This window comes from Astatotilapia calliptera, chromosome 20 (assembly GCF_900246225.1).
Source record: "Astatotilapia calliptera chromosome 20, fAstCal1.2, whole genome shotgun sequence".
Lineage (NCBI taxonomy): Eukaryota > Metazoa > Chordata > Actinopteri > Cichliformes > Cichlidae > Astatotilapia > Astatotilapia calliptera.
Window position 1 is genome coordinate 22,550,108 of NC_039321.1, and position 17,423 is coordinate 22,567,530.

The 17,423-nt window shown below is 41.6% G+C and overlaps 1 protein-coding gene across 4 annotated transcripts in view; it reads right to left on the reverse strand.

Moving 5' to 3' along the window:
• bsna (bassoon presynaptic cytomatrix protein a) overlaps positions 1–17,423 on the reverse strand; it is a 132,769-nt gene that overhangs the window by 113,757 nt on the left and 1,589 nt on the right. The gene's annotated exons all lie outside the window — the stretch shown is intronic.

Sequence of the window (17,423 nt, forward strand, 5' to 3'; positions counted from 1 at the left end):
CTGAATTCCACCATCAGGGCAGGGTCTTTCTGTATGGAGTTTGCATGTTCTTCCCGTGTTTGCGTGGGTTCTCTCCGGGTAATCCAGCTTCCTCCCACAGTCCAAAGACATGAGGTTAGTGGGGACAGGTCAACTGGAAACTCTAAAGTGCCCGTAGATGTGAATGGTTGTCTGTGTTAGCCCTGTGACTGCGACCTGTCCAGGGTGTACCCTGCTTCTCACAGTCCCAGATTGGAGCAGGCTGCCTTACCAACTCTATTTGGTCAGCAATGAACTTAGGGTGCCAAGTCACCATAGGTGCAGGACTACCTGAGGCAACCTGAAAATCTTATATATATATATATATATATATATATATATATATATATATATATATAAAAATAATGCCTTAGAATTTTTGTCATTTTTTCCCCTGTCGAATCAAAAATGGTATCGAGTATTTTTCGGGTATTATGTTTAAAATTCTAGTATCATCTCAACCCTGCTGTCAGTTAGTTAGCTCACAGTGAAATGGGCTTAAATGTTACCATAATAACAGTGATGATTTCTCACTCCCCCAAGCAAGTTTGAAAATATATAAATTTACATCTGCAGCAGTGCAAACAGAGATATTTACTTCTTGAGACAAATGGCAGCAGCAGCTTGCATGACTGCTTTATTAAAGCAAGGTAGAATTAGTGTTTTATATGCCTCATACTAGAGATGGACCGATCCGATATTACGTATCGGTATCGGTCCGATACTGACCTAAATTACTGGATCGGATATCGGAGAAAAATAAAAAATGTAATCCGATCCATTAAATATCACGAAAGCACCTCGCAAAACTTGCAACACGCCGTAACTCACCTCAGAACGTTAGCAGTCGGAGCAGTATGCATCACGTGATAGAGCAGCTGTGGCATGCGGGACCTGTCGGTGGTCTGGATAGCATTTGGAGCTTCGCTAGCAACCTGGCATTTCATCTCCGACAAAGTTATCCCCGAGAGAAGTAAAGCAAGTGTGTAAGTCCATCTCTGAATGTTTGTAAAGCATTCCCACGTTAAGCTTAACAAGCGACTGCCTCTCGCTCTCCTGCTGCTACTTCAATCGTGAAACTGCTTAAATGATCAGCTGATCGGCTTTTCTGTCGCGAGTCTCTCTTGTTTGTTTTTGGCCCACTTTGCACCAGAAAGAGGAAACCAGCGGCTGAACAACAGCAGAACGTTTAAGCTTGATAAGCTGTTGTTAGAATTTATTTAATATTTCTTTCTACACCAGGATCTTTTTCTACGTAGCTGACGGATGGTAACTGTGCAGGGGCGGATCTAGCAAAGTTTAGCCAGGGGGGCCGATTGTGCCCCCTTTTCCCTGTTCATGCCCTAAGACATACTTTTCTTTCTTATTCTCATTTAAAATGTCGAGCTTTTAATAAATAATTATCTGACACCCAAAGTTTTAATTTGATGTAAAATGAATAGAAGTCAATTACTGTATATAGTGACTATTAAGTCTAATATATACCCTAGTAAGCTATAGTACTTTTTACTTTGGGAAGGTACCATCTGTGCAGTCTGCAATTTTGTTGAAGAAAGATGTTGAATCTATTTAATATTTCTTGAAAAATAATTGATTTCTGTGCATTTTTTTTCACACTGCATCAAATTAAGGTTGATTACGTCGATTAAGCATCATGAGGTGGCGCGTGAGGGGTGGTTCCTTATTTTTTATTTATTTATTTTTGTTGTTGCTGGGAGTTGGAACCCTATTAGTTAGGTTGCTTAATATTTACGCTAAGTACTCTTTAAAATACCAGAATAGGGAGGATGGTGTAGGTCTAAGTTTATTAGATTGATCAGTATTGCTGAACTATGAAATATTTTTTTTGTATACAGGTATAACAGAATAGCTTTAGTGTAGTTGTTGTTTTAAACTTGAGTATGAACTTGCAGACTTGCAAAATGCAGCAAGATATTTTAAAAAACAGTTTTGTTGATTAAAAAACACTATATCGGATTCATATCGGTATCGGCAGATATCCAAATTTATGATATCGGTATCGGTATCGGACATAAAAAAGTGGTATCGTGCCATCTCTACCTCATACTGTACGAGGAATGTTTTGTTATTGCATACAGGATGGTACCCATGTAATGGAGTGCCGTAATTAATCATATCTAGTCTTATTTCCCCTGATTACCCCTGAAACTGACTCATAACACTGCTGTGGTGCCAGGGCTCGAACTTGAGACTGGAATAATTTGGTCGAGGAAATGTTTTCTTTCAGGCCTTTCAATGACTTTTAATACGTGGTAAATGTTCAAAATGGTCTGTTTTAACCAAAAACATGATACAAAAATTCAACTGAAGTACTCTGTTTGTCAAAGTTTTATCAAAACTGCAGAAAGTTGGTGACCTCTGTGCACCATGTGCCTCAACATCTGCTCTGCTCTGCTCTTCTCTTTGTTGCTTTGGTTCCCAATATATTTCATTGAGGAAATTTCACAGCTGGACTTGTTGCACAGGTGATATCCTATCACGGTACTGCACTGGAATTCACTGAGCTCCTGAGAGCGAACCATTCTTTCACAAATGTTCGTAGAAGCAGTCTGCATGCCTAGGTGCTTGATTTTATACACCTGTGACCATGCAAGTGATAGAGTCAACTGAATTCAATGATTTGGATGTGCAAGTCAATACTTTTGGCATTTTTATTATATGTTATGGATTACCAAATACAATGGAGGCACAAGCACACACATAGAAAAACGTGTGAAGGGCAGGTGCTTTGATTTGAGAGGACAGGAGAGAGAAGCACAGTCTACAGATTTCACCAAAAGAAGCGAATTAATCCAAAACACACACACACACACACACACACACACACACACACACACACACACACACACACACACACACACACACACACACACACACACACACACACACACACACATTTCTATTAGCAGCCCTACATGCACGCTGAGTCTAAAATTAGCACTCAATCTGTTGAACAACAAACAGGCTACAGGGAGGAAGACATGCTGCCAAAAGGTTTAGCCGAAAGAAAAGACAGGGACAGGTGCAGGTAGACAAGACTTAGTCAGTATTAACAACAGTGCTTATAAGACATAAAACTTTAACACATGTTTTAGTTATACTCATTATGTAATACTGATAAATAAGAAGAAGAATTATAATATTTGCACATTTAAACAAAATAGACTGGTGTGAACTCTTGTTATGGATCAAATTCGGATGCTTTTTTTACTGATATGTTAATGTTCATGCAGAAAAGGTTTAAAAATGCATGATAGTTTGTTTCACCTTTTTCTGTTGTTATTTTGCTTTTTTTGGCATTAGCTGCAAATCTCTGTTTACTGCTATCTTGGCAAAGTATTTTAGCCCTAAAGGTAACTTCCTGTAATGAAACAGCAGCATGAATACTGTAAATGTACAACAATTTCATAGTATCACAAATGAATTAATGACAGTTTTTGCTGTCAAAGCATTTTTTGTTTGTATTTTTCAATGAAAGATGTAACAAGTGAACACAATTTAAGAAAGATGTAAAACACATTACTGTAATACTCCACCTAATTAAAAAAAATGAAAAAGATTTTCTATTCCTTCTTCTCAAGGCACTCAGATAAAGGCCTCAATGCTTTTAATTCTATTTTGAATAATGGAATTCTCTGAGTCTTGTCATATATCACATAGAATAATAAAATGGAGTCAGCGCATCAGTTTGCATGACTACATCTGGCACAGTGTATTTTCCAGCAGATGAATGTCATTTGGAATAAAATAATGCAATTTAGCTGAGAACGATACAAAAGATAAGGATCATTAAAAGTGAAAATATTTTATAAGATTTCAGGAAATTGGTCATTTCACTTTTCCCACAGATTTTTCAATAAAATAAAGAAAAAAACAAAGAAAAAAAGAGAAAGAAATCTGTCAATAACATCTACAAAGTGGTAAAGTAAAAAATTAACAGCTTTGGGCTCCATGAATGAGAAACACTTGGAATAATTTTGAAGTCTCCTTTTCCTTGTTATAGTCCATAACATGATTTGGAAATGTCCATCAAAAAGTCTCATCAAATATTAACAACATTACATCTACATAATGAAATTTTAAATAAGACAGTAAACAACAATCATAAAACAGTGTGTCAGAGTCTAACCATGTTAGTGAGAATACTAGCAGCTGGTTTCTTCAATAAACATGCCACCATCAAAGACCCAGAATAGATGCACGGGTGGACGAGGTTTAACCTCCTAAGACCTGAACTCTTTCATGCGTGCCTTTTTAGTTTCTCTTTGCTATTTGGGCTGATTGGGACCTGATGAATGTAAAAACAAAGAATTACCTGATTTTTGTTTCTGAAAAAAATGAGATCCATATATGAGGACATTTGTTTTAAATTTTAAATTTCGATAGAACAGTGGCAGTATATTGTCCTCGTAAGTGGATATCAGGCCCTTGTAGAGCAAAATTTAGTATTTTGGTCTATATAACCCAAAATGTAATGTCCACATATGTGGACACCAGGTCCTAGGAGATTAATGATGCTGTGTATTGAAGTTCTAGGATATTGCCCTATTAGCAAATTTTCAGTTGTTGTTTGTGTGTGTCTTCCCTCAGTTTACTATACCTAGCAAGATTTTCTGTGTTAGGCAAGTGACAAAGCTATCATGTAGTTAGGCAGACTGAAAAAGCTTTATAATTGTACTGATATTGACCTAAGTATGTTCATACCACTGACTAACAAAGGTATAGTTGGCAACTTGTTTTCATGTTAAAAAGTATAATATTTGTCGTCTTCTGAAAAAAAAGTTTACACTTTGCAGGTTTTGCCTCAAGTACTTTATTGGAACTAGCCTGCCATACCACCTCAGAAGGTGTAATCAAAGAGCTACACTTTATAATAATAATAATAATAATAATGAATTGGATTTATATAGCGCTTTTCAAGGCACCCAAAGCGCTTTACAATGCCACTATTCATTCACACACTGGTGGAGGCAAGCTACGGTTGTAGCCACAGCTGCCCTGGGGCAGACTGACAGAAGCGAGGCTGCCATATCGCGCCATCGGCCCCTCTGGCCAACACCAGCAGGCAGTATGGTAAAGTATCTTGCCCAAGGACACAACAACCAGGAGAATCGAACTGGCGACCTTCCGGTTACAGATGTGCTTCCCAACCCCCTGAGCCATGTAAAGTTAATAATAATATAATATTTAGTATAACTAAGTTAAACTGTATGATGCAGTGTGCGGAAGAAGATAGACTAATTGCATGAATTCTAATGTTCAGTTTTTAAAGTAAAGCTATGGAAATATTACCCGTGTTACCTAAGTAACCTATTTCTTTCCAAGGTTTCAAACGGCTGTTTAACAAGAGACTATATAACGTACATCAACCAATGGAATTCTTTCTTATTCCAGAGCAGGTTTCCGATTTTTGTTTACTTAAACTGCAATAGATCAAGAATTACAGACAAAGTTCTACGATATTTGGTCTATACAACCCAAAATATGATGTCCACATATTAAGACCATCTGCAGTGGTTGGTTTACAGACAAACCAACAGGGCTGAGCTGCTGAAGGAAGGCTGTCAATTTTTTGTGTTTGTTTTTATCCCTTTTCTTTTAAGACTTCTGCTTACTGCAACATTAAAAGCCAAATTTGACTGTTTTTTCAGTCTAATCGTCAGAACATCTGGAAAGGTAACAACCCGCAACACATTAGCAAATAATCTTTATGGATTCAGATGTGAACCAACACAGCAAGGCTTTTTAGCATATTTCCCCAGGTGTACTTTTTTTCAAGGAATGACTAACTCACATAAATGAGCTGCAAATACATGTTGTGTGGGTGTTTCACTATCCCCCATCTATATTCATAAGAGCTGCAACACTCGGGGTTTATCCTTTTAATGTGCTAAACTGACAACTCCAGTACACACCGCACAGCACACACAAAACATCAAATGAGCAGGAGTTCATCTGGTTCATTCCTAGATGCTATTTATCCATTTTAAAACAAAAAATGCCACCTGTAATTTTGCTGCAGGCATATCGGAAACACAGATGGTGATGACTGTAATATATTGGGTGTGCTGGGAGTGCTGTTAATTTCCAGCTTGTTCTGAGTACTCCTCCTGCCACCAGAGGGCAGACATGTGTTGTAATTGTGGAGTGATTTGAAATTTAAAAAGCCATTATTTCTTGAGCTCCCATTTGTTTTTTCTGGCAGTTACGATACCATACATGGTGACAGATGTCTGTCAAGAACAGATTTAGCAAGTGCAGTTCAACAGCCATATTCGTCTTTCACGTGCCGCAGTCACAGCTATCTGCTAAGCAGAGAGCAGGTTGGCTAAGTATGTGGATTGATGAGGAAGGCAGAGAAATCTACAAGAGTCTGAACTGGGCGGACAGGAAGAAAGAGGACCTCACTAAGATACTGAATAGGTTTGCCAGCTACATAAAACCAAGGAAAACTAAGCTAATTGCTTGTCATTGCTTCAACAGGCAAGGCCAAGTGAAAGTTTTGACCGCTTTGAATAGGATTAGGGTTGCTTTTAGTGGACTGTGAGTATACTGACTCAGATGACAGGGTAGTCAACGCCAAAATTGTGGGACTTAGTGGAAAAAGAGTGTAACAAAGACTACTTGATAGAGGTGAGGATCTGACACTTCCTATATGAATTGTCTCAGAGACAAATGCCAGTGCAAAAGGAGTTGTACATCCTGTATCAGACAGCCTGCAGCACTGAAAGAGAAAATTGTGCAGAAACTACATGAGATGGAAAGAAATCGCCACATTGCTAAAGTTGAACAATCCATGAAATGGGTCAGCTCCATGGCAGCAGTCACCTGAGGAGGCAAAGTAAGGATTTGTTTTGATCCTAGTATTCTGAGTAAAGTCCTCAAAAGAGAGCATTACCCCATGCACGCTATTGAGGAGGTTGTATCTGTCGTGCCAGGTGCACAAATATTCTCAGTCCTGGATGCAAACTCTGGATTTCTGTAGCTAGAACTGGATGAAGAGTCTTCATTCCTCACAACCTTCAACACTCCTGTTGACAGGTACCGATGGCTCAGACTGCTGTTTCATTCGCAAGACTCAAGTGCCATATGTTGGACTCATTGCAGATGGTCTTAAGCCAGACCCAGCTAAAGTTGAGGCATTATTTGCATGGCTTCACCCTCTGATAAAAAAGGTCTAAGGTGTTTTCTGGGGTTTGTCACATATTTCACCAAGGTTAAGGGAGTGAGGAAGATGCATCCCTGTGACATTTACTGAAAAGCAACATGGAGTTTGCTTGGCAGCCAAATCATCAGAAAGACTCTGATAAGTTGAGGAGATAATTTAACCATTTAAATAAGCTGTGTTGGGTCAAGATAACACATCACACATCAAAACCTGCAGGATTCTGGCCCTTGAGGCCTGGAGTTCCCCACAACTGGTCTAGGTTTCTAACAGATGCAGAAACGAGCTATGCACAAATAGAAAAGGAAATGCTGTATATCGTCCACGTTTGCACCAAGTTTCATCATTACATCTTTGGTAAACAGGTCACAGTTTTCAATGACCAAAAACCAATTCAAGACATTTTCAATGAAGGAAAGTGAGCAGCAAGCATACACAGAGAAAGAACTGCAAGTTTTGCCTGAGGAAAGCGGGGAGGATCATCAAAGACTCCAGTCACCCGAGACTGTTCAGACTACTTCTGTCAGGCAGGAGGTACTGCAGTATCCAGTCCCGAACCAGCAGACTGAGGGACAGCTTTTTCCATCAGGCCACCAGACTGCTGAAAACTGACTACACTTCATAGACACTTCTAGTGTTGGGAAGGTTACTTTTAAAATGTATTCCACTACAGATTACAGAATACATGCCCCAAACTCAATGAGAGTAACGTATTCTGAATACTTTGGATTACTTAATATATTATCATGCCTTTTACATCTATATGAATGTACTATTGCTGTGTGATTTATTACTATTACTGAGGGTTACTCGCCATACCAATACCAACTAGATTTTTAAATCTTAATATAAAATGAGTAACTGGGCTCGTCAGGCACTCTTTTTAGCTGCAGTGGTTATTATTATATTTACATGCTTCCATCTCCCGTTTCTGCTTGTACTTTTTGACTGTCTTTTTTCTCTCTCCCTCGTGCTCACAGACACATAACGGGTATGGCAGTCCATTCTCCCTGCAGCATGGACTACACTGCCCATGAAGCTACATTCTTTAGGGTGATGCCCGTAACACTCTGCCTATTGCCTTTATGTTAAATAATTTTTTGAATAATAATTTTTAAAAGTATTACTTCACGACATTATGTGGGCCGCAAGTAGGGGTGACATGGGCCGCGAGATTGAAAAACACGCATTAGAGCCTCTTATTGCGTGTTTTGTTTGTGATTCCACCGGTGTGGAATTACCAAAAATAGAGAGGGCATAGCCTAACATATGAAACAAAAGGGGTTACATGAATAGGATGAGGGACCTATGGATTCTTCGATACCCAACATCCACAATGACGGCGAAACAACTAGTAGCTCAGTGTTCCAACATTCGAAAGAAGGGACTGCTCTCACAGCTAGAGATTGACGAGGTACAACATAAATGCTACGGCAAGGGGCAGCCAGGACGCCAGGTCAGGGGGGAGAATTTGCACCCGAAATTGGGTACAAAGCCCCAAGTACGATAGGAGAAGGATCGTTGAGTGCGAGAGGAACTGACCTGAAAGATAGGATCATGGCCAAGCTTGAAACCTGGATCCCCCGTAGCCGGTTACCAAGATTACGTGAAGTACCCTCAGAAGGTCTGCTCGATGATGTTAATGCAGCACTATGAATGATACCTACAGCCATGATTACCGACACTAACAAGCTGATCTACAATACGGCAGCAGTGATCAGTGAGATGCTTGGCTACAAGTTGAACAGCCACAAGGAGCAGTACCCTCCATGGAGAAGGAGGCTAGAGGGCAAGATCAAAGTAGCACGGAAGGAGGTTAGCCAACTAACGGAGTTGCAGAAAGGTGCGACAAAGAAGGTGCATAAGAAATACAGCAAGCTGTCCATACCTGAGGCCTTGGAAACTGCCAAGCAAAGACTCACAGCCTTGGCCAGCTGCTTGAGGAGGTACACCAGAGAGATAGAAGGCAGGAGAATAAACCAGCTGTTCTCCACAGAACCAGCAAAGGTGTACTCTCAGTGGCAAGGGAACAATAAGAGAACAGCACCACCAAGGCTGGAGATGGAGCAATATTGGAAGAGCATATGGGAGAAGGACGCAACCCATAACGGCAATGCTCAGTGGCTAGTGGATCTGAGGGCAGACCATAGCAACCTCCCCAAACAGGGTCCAGTAACCATCACGGTGGCGGACATCCAAGCAAGGGTCTCTAGTATGAAGAGTTGGACAGCACCAGGCCCCGACATGGTTCACGCCTACTGGCTGAAGAAGCTGACTGCACTCCACGAACGTCTGGCAGCACAAATGAACCAGCTGCTAGTTGACGAGAGACACCCGGAATGGCTAACCGAAGGTCGGACGGTCCTGATCCCCAAGTATCCCAAGAAGGGACCGGTCCCATCCAACTACCGACCAATAACCTGCCTCAGTACTACATGGAAGCTCCTGTCAGGCATCATATCGGCTAAGATAAACAGGCACATGGGTCAATACATGAGCGGGGCACAGAAAGGGATTGGCAAGAATACCAGAGGCGCAAAACACCAGCTACTGGTAGACAGAACAGTCAGCCGAGACTGCAAGACCAGGCTGACCAACCTGTGCGCTACCTGGATTGATTACAAGAAGGCCTATGACTCAGTGCCCCACAGCTGGATACTGGAATGCCTAGAATTGTACAAGACCAACAGGACCCTAAGAGCCTTCATCAGGAACTCAATGGGGATGTGGCATAAAACACTACAGGCCAACTCCAAGCCCATAGCACAAGTCACCATCAAGTGCGGGATCTACCAAGGAGATGCTCTGTCCCCACTGCTGTTCTGCATAGGCCTGAACCCCCTCAGTGAGATCATTAACAAGACTGGCTACGGATACCGACTACGGAACGGAGCAGTTGTCAGCCACCTCCTGTACATGGATGACATCAAGCTGTATGCCAAGAGTGAACGAGACATTGATTCACTGATCCACACTACCAGGATATACAGCAATGACATTGGGATGTTATTGGAGAAGTGTAGTCGGATGATAACAAAGAGAGGAAAGGTAGTCAGAACTGAGGGGATCGAGCTACCAGAAGGCAACATTGATGAGACAATGAACATCCAAGAATACATTGGGAAGATGGCCCCAACTGACCGAGTGCTCAGTGAATACCTCAGGCAGCAGAAACCCAAGAAAGAGGAGGGAGACGAGGAAACATCATGGAAGGACAGGCCCCTGCACGATATGTACCACCGGCAGATAGAGGAGGTGGCTGATATCCAGAAATCCTACCAGTGGCTGGTCAAAGCTGGACTGAAAGACAGCACAGAGGCACTAATCATGGCAGCACAAGAACAAGCTCTGAGTACAAGATCCATAGAGGCTGGGGTCTATCACACCAGGCAAGACCCCAGGTGCAGGCTGTGTAAAGATGCCCCTGAGACAATCCAGCACAAAACAGCAGGGTGCAAGATGCTAGCAGGCAGGGCATACATGGAACGCCATAACCAAGTGGCCGGCATAGTATACAGAAACATCTGTGCCGAATATGGCCTGAACGTTCCGAAGTCAAAATGGGATACGCCCCCAAGGGTGGTGGAGAATGACCGAGCTGGTGGTGAAAAAAATGGTGGTGGCTAACCAACCGGACATAGTGGTGGTAGACAAACAGAAGAAGACGGCCGTAGTGATCGATGTAGCAGTTCCGAATGACAGCAACATCAGAAAGAAGGAACACGAGAAACTGGAGAAATACCAAGGGCTCAGAGAAGAGCTCGAGAGGATGTGGAGGGTGAAGGTAACGGTGGTCCCCGTGGTAATTGGAGCACTAGGTGTGGTGACTCCCAAGCTAGGCGAGTGGCTCCAGCAGATCCCGGGAACAACATTGGAGATCTCTGTCCAGAAGAGCGCAGTCCCGGGATCAGCTAAGATACTGCGCAGGACCCTCAAGCTCCCAGGCCTCTGGTAGAGGACCCGAGCTTGAAGGATAAACCGCCTGCAGGGGCGTGCTGGGTGTTTTTTTGATTTTTTTTATATATACACATATATATCTGGTATGCATATTTAGTAATCTGCATACATTCTTTTTATTGTACATGTATTCATACCATTCCTTGCATATTTATCATTCCATCCATCCATCCATCCATCCATCTTCATCCGCTTTATCTTAGGCTGCTGCCCCGCAGCTTAATAAGCAAAGAGGCCCAGACCTCCCTCTCCCCAGCCACCTCCTCCAGCTTATCCGGGGGAACACCAAGGCGTTCCTAGGCCAGCCTAGAGATATAATCTCTCCAGCGTGTCCTGGGTCTGCCCCGGGGCCTCCTCCCGGTGGGACATGCCTGGAACACCTCACCCAGGAGGCACCCAGGGGGCATCCTTGTCAGATGCCCGAACCACCTCAGCTGGCTTCTTTCAATGTGGAGCAGCAGCTGCTCTACTCTGAGCCCCTCCCGGATGGCCGAACTTCTCACCCTATCTCTAAGGGAGAGGCCAGCCACCCTTCGGAGGAAGCTCATTTCTGCCGCTTGTATCCGCGATCTCGTTCTTTCGGTCACTACCCACAGCTCGTGGCCATAGGTGAGGGTAGGGACGTAGATCGACCGGTAAATTGAGAGCTTCGCTTTTACACTCAGCTTCCTCTTCACCACGACGGACCGGTGCAGCATCCGCATTACTGCAGCTGCAGCCCCAATCCGTCTGTCGATCTCCGGCTCCCTTCTCCCATCACTCGCGAACAAGACCCCGAGATACTTGAACTCCTCCACTTGGGGCAGGAACTCATCCCCGACCCGGAGTGGGCACTCCACCCTTTTCCGGCTGAGAACCATGGCCTCAGATTTGGAGGTGCTGATTCTCATTCCCGCTGCTTCACACTCAGCTGCGAACCGTTCCAGTGCGAGCTGGAGGCCCTCACCCGATGAAGCCAACAGAACCACATCATCCGCAAAAATCAGAGATGAGATTCTGAGGCCACCAAAGCGAAAGCCCTCTGCCACTTGGCTGCGCCTAGAAGCAATGGGCCAGACACCCCATACTCCCGCAACACCTCCCACAGGACACCCCGAGGGACACGGTCGAATGCCTTCTCCAAGTCCACAAAACACATGTAGACTGGTTGGGCAAACTCCCATGCACCCTCAAGTATCCTCGAGAGGATAAAGAGCTGGTCCAGTGTTCCGCGACCAGGACGAAAAACGCATTGTTCCTCCTGTATCCGAGGTTCGACTAGCGGACGAACTCTCCTTTCCAGCACCCTGGCATAGACTTTCCCAGGGAGGCTGAGGAGTGTGATCCCCCTGTAGTTGGAACACACCCTCCGGCCCCCTTTCTTAAAGATGGGGACCAACACCCCGGTCTGTTAGTCCACAGGTACTGCCCCTGATCTCCACGCAACATTGCTGAGGCGTGTCAACCAGGACAGCCCTACAACGTCCAGAGCCTTCAGGAACTCGGGACGGACCTCATCAACACCAGGGGCTCTGCCACCAAGGAATAGTTTAACTGCCTCAGTGACCTCGCCCCCGGAAATTGGCGGGTCATTCCCCTATTTATCATTCCATATTTATATATATATATCTATATATATACATCTATATATATATATCTATATATATATCTATATATATATATATATATATATATATATATATATATATATATATATATATCTTATATTTTGTTGTACCAGTGTACCAGTAATGCGATGTGACAATAAAAGTGATTTGATTTGATGAGTATTCTTAGTTTTGTATTTTCTTTTTTGTTTATTTTTAAGGGTTTGTGGTTAAAGTCTTATAGTTTTGATTGTCTTTTTTCTGTGTATTCTTTGTCTGTTTCCCCAGTCATGTCTCTGTTTATTCTCCCTTTGTGTTTGTCAAGTCTGTATGTCTCAGCCTTAATGGTAGCATCCTGTTTTATTTTGATAGTTTCTTGTCCCGCTTGTATTCAGTTTTGCTTCCCCTGTCTGACTAAGTTCACTTGTGCCTTCTTTTGCCCAGCTGTTTTGCATCTTCCTAGTTACCTCGTGTGCGTATTAAAGTCCTCAGTTTCCCTCTGGTCTTCATCATGTCATTGTTGTACTCCTCGATGTTGTGTACTCACCTTGTGTTTTCGTTAAACTTGCTGGTGCTAGCTAATAAAGCTGCACTTTGAGTTTACTTTAGTCTGAGGGTTCCTGCATTTTGGGTATGCTCTCCACCTACCACACAGCACGCCTTGACAATATTTTCTGTTACTGAAGCGTGCAGAGGACTTAAGCCGTGAATTGATTACACACTGGATTATGAATTCAAATTATTTTCTTGTGAATCAGTAAACAGTCAGTTTAATTTTCACCATTCAAATTTGTTCTGTTGGAGTTTTTTTGGTAACTCATTGAAGTGTTATTGAGTATTCATAATCAGCCACTTTGCACGTACAGTGAGTGAAAGCATTGGGTAAACTGAATCCGACCAAATTAAATCAAGCTATCAGAACTGAATGGACTCCTATTGATAAGAGAGTTAGAACAACTAAAAGAAACTTTGATTAACATGAAAGGTTAATCGAATTAAGAAATTAAGACATATATGTATGTAGACTTACTGGTCATTTAATCTAGCTAATTTTAACTGATGCCCAATGCCGGTAAACTATCGTGTCCTAAATGTCATGCAGCTACAGTATCTGCAACTAGATGGTGAATCACTGTTGAGAAACCCCATAAATCTGTGAATCTTGGCCTATCCTTTTGTTACCACTATTAGTACAAGGTCACGGATACAAGCAGCGGAAATGAGTTTTCTCTGAAAGGTGGATGGGCTGTTCCTTAGCGATAGGGTGATGAGATTATTCATTTGGGAGGGGTTCAGCGTAGAGCCGCTACTCTTCCACATCGAAAGGATACGGCTAACTCCATCATCTCCTGGGTAAAGTCTTCAGACCAGGCATGTGTTAGCAGCCAGAGGCCACAACATAGACCCGGGTATGCTGGAGCGATTACATCTGTCAGCTGTCCTGGGAAACACTCGACCTTTCCCCGGATAAGCTGGGGGAAGTGGCAAGAGGAAAGTTTGGGTTTCCCTGCTGCCACCACGACCTGACTGACAGATAAGCGGAAGAAAATAGCTCGATGTTTTCTTGATTTGTTATGGTAAAATGGCCTGTATTTGTATAGCGCTTTACTAGTCCCTAAGGACCCCAAAGCGCTTTACACAACCAGTCATCCACCCATTCACACACACATTCACACACTAATGTGTTATGTTAGATTTTACCTTGTTCAAGTGGTTGTCATGAATTTTCAACAATCTGCATCATTAATAATGCACAGCAAGTCGCGATTTATTCATCTTCCAGATGTTCTCATATTTTAGAAATACATGAACATATATTACATTTATATTTTTTCATATCATATATATAAGTATTTTTCTTCTTCGCTGTCTGGATCATAACATGTAATGTTGATAATGCACAATGCAAGGTGACGCACAGTTAATCAACATGATTCGTTATCGAAGAATGTCATAAATGGCTTAAAACGCCTTTCTTATCAGTTTTTGACATTTTCCATTAAACGGTTTTGACATTTAACTAAATATTTTAGTGTTTCTTAGTTTTAGACTAGTCAATTAGTCTACTTTTTTCCCCTCATTTAGTTGAGTAAGAATTTAGTCGCTTTCCTAGTGTGCAGATGGGTAGGTAATTATTACACTAATGCAAAAGTGCTATACCATTTGCAAAAGAAATACAGCCCGCTGACATGACAATATAATCCACAGTTTGTATATTCAGTGCATGATTCCAAATGACTCATCATTGTGCACAAATGCCAATTAATGGCATGAAAGCCAAGTTTCATAAATGCCACCTTCTTGAATTAGATACATCGATCATAATCTCTCTCTCATCCTGCTCTTTGGCTGGATAATTGATGTCTCTCTCCTGGTTTGGTGTTCTCAGTGTGAGATCAGATATGCAACTTGGAGTTCTCTATAAGATGACTCGCTCAGTTAAAGTACTTTTCTGCATTTTTTTGAATAAAACAATTTGGTTAAGCCTCAACATACAGGTGTAAAGAATTAAAACTTTGAGCGAGAAAATGTCTTGTGCCTTTTTGTGCCATTTATTTTTCCTGTCTTCTCCTTTTCCTATTAAAATATAATTAATCATAAAATATAAAAAACACGCCTTTATTAATTGTATTCTAGCTTTCATGTGGTATTTTCTGTTCGTAAATACCCATAATAAAACATAGCTGATTCCTAATATAGCTAAAATAATCTCTTTCCTTGCCTGGCTGCATCTGTTTAATGTTAAATTATGCAAATCAAATCAGAACATAGCACAGCAGATATGGAGCATAGCCCTGCTTGTCGGATTACTAGGGTACATGGTACACTGATTAGAAGTGATATTAGTGGATAATGTTTAGATTAGGTATTAATCTATATCTGCAGACATAACATGGCTGGATCCCTTCACACACAGAAGTAAAGGAAGAGTTGTTTTTTTTTTGTATGAGTCTAGATATCTCAGTGGAAGCAGAAAACCTTCAGTGTGTATTTTTTTTTCCTAAAAGGGTGGGAAAGAAATGTGTGGATTTCAATATAATAAACCCGAAAAATATTTAAGGAGTGACAGACAGTCGTCAGTGTTCGCTTTGTGCATTATTGGATGTTATGGAGCATATTTGTTTAATTATGGCATTTAAATGTTTTATTTTTTTATGCTTATGCTTACTAATCTCATGCTGTTGTTAGTAAATAAGTCATATTAATATTGTAATTTGCTTTGCATTAATAAGGTTTGCAGGACAGAACTGTGGGACCATTGACTTGCAGGGACATTGAAAACAGTGAGAATGTTAACAGGAGAAGAGAGCTGATCCATAATTCATACAAACCCAAACAACAGCAGGACCAGAGAATTAATCGGTACAAGATGGAGGGTTTGTGACTCAAATGCAGCAAACAGATGCAACATGTTTTCCCTCCATCTCTACCATTCTACAGATATATAGAAGATAATAAAGGGCTTCTTCACCTAAGTATATTGAGTTTTATGCTGTTGAGTTATATTTTCTCTACAGCAAATCTCTGTTGGTTCCTTCAACTGATTAACATCACAATTTATTGCACAGGTTTAATGCATGAAGGATGTGTGTGTGTGTGTGTGTGTGTGTGTGTGTGTGTGTGTGTGTGTGTGTGTGTGTGTGTGTGTGTGTGTGCGCGCGTGTGCGTGTGCGTGTGTGCGCGCACGTGTGTGTGCGTTTTCCATAAAGGGCTGTTTGAGGTTAAAGTTAGGGTGAGTGCCAACATCAGTGAGTGTCCACAGACAGTATGCGTGTGACAGTCTGTCTATGTAGTGTTGTTGTATGTGTGAAGCTATGTGAGTGTATACATGTGTATTTTGTGTTTTTTTAATATATAACAAGTCTGTGGCTTATCAATCTCTGCCTTTCCCCACTTCATTAGTTTCATTAGCACAATCCACTGTTATCAACATGTACTACTCACTCTCTCTTTCCACCAATTGACCTTAGAACTGAAGAAGCTTCTCGGATGAGAGGTGAAACGTCTTCAAGCAACTTAAAGAAGTCCAGACGCTTTTCTTTGCAAGCTCCTTTGACCACTCTCTCTTTCCTTCACATACACACACTGGACCGCAAGTAGAGGATCTGCAAATCTGATCTAAGTTTCGTACAAAAAATGATCACATACGAGCCTGACAGAAGTTGCTATCCTACAAATAGAGTAGGAGAGCTCAAAAAACACACAACAGCGGTAAAACCTTGACAGGCTATGCTGATAATTACTTAACATTAACACTGTATCCTTCACAGGAAGCTGACACCCTGCATATAAGCTCTAAAATCATCTTTGTTCTGACTATGTATTATGCAACCACCAGCTCCAGGCTAACACATTTTAAAGGATGTGTTTTGTGACGTAAAAGTATGACGACACAGCAAGTGTTAGTGATAATGAACAGGATTCCACATTTACTAAGCTGTATTAGTTTCCTTTTTTTAAAAAACAGAAAGAAGACTTTTACTTGCCAGCACAATCTGTGAGTGTTCTAACCCTGAATATAATTAGCCATTTACTATGCTAATTTGTTAGCATGGAGCAATGGGGGTGAATGATGTACTAGGTACATACTTCTGGTTTCAGTGTGCCAAAGCAAATGAAAAATGAGTCACAACAACACAAACACAGTTGTTTAATTCAGCGGAGTGTTTGTTGTG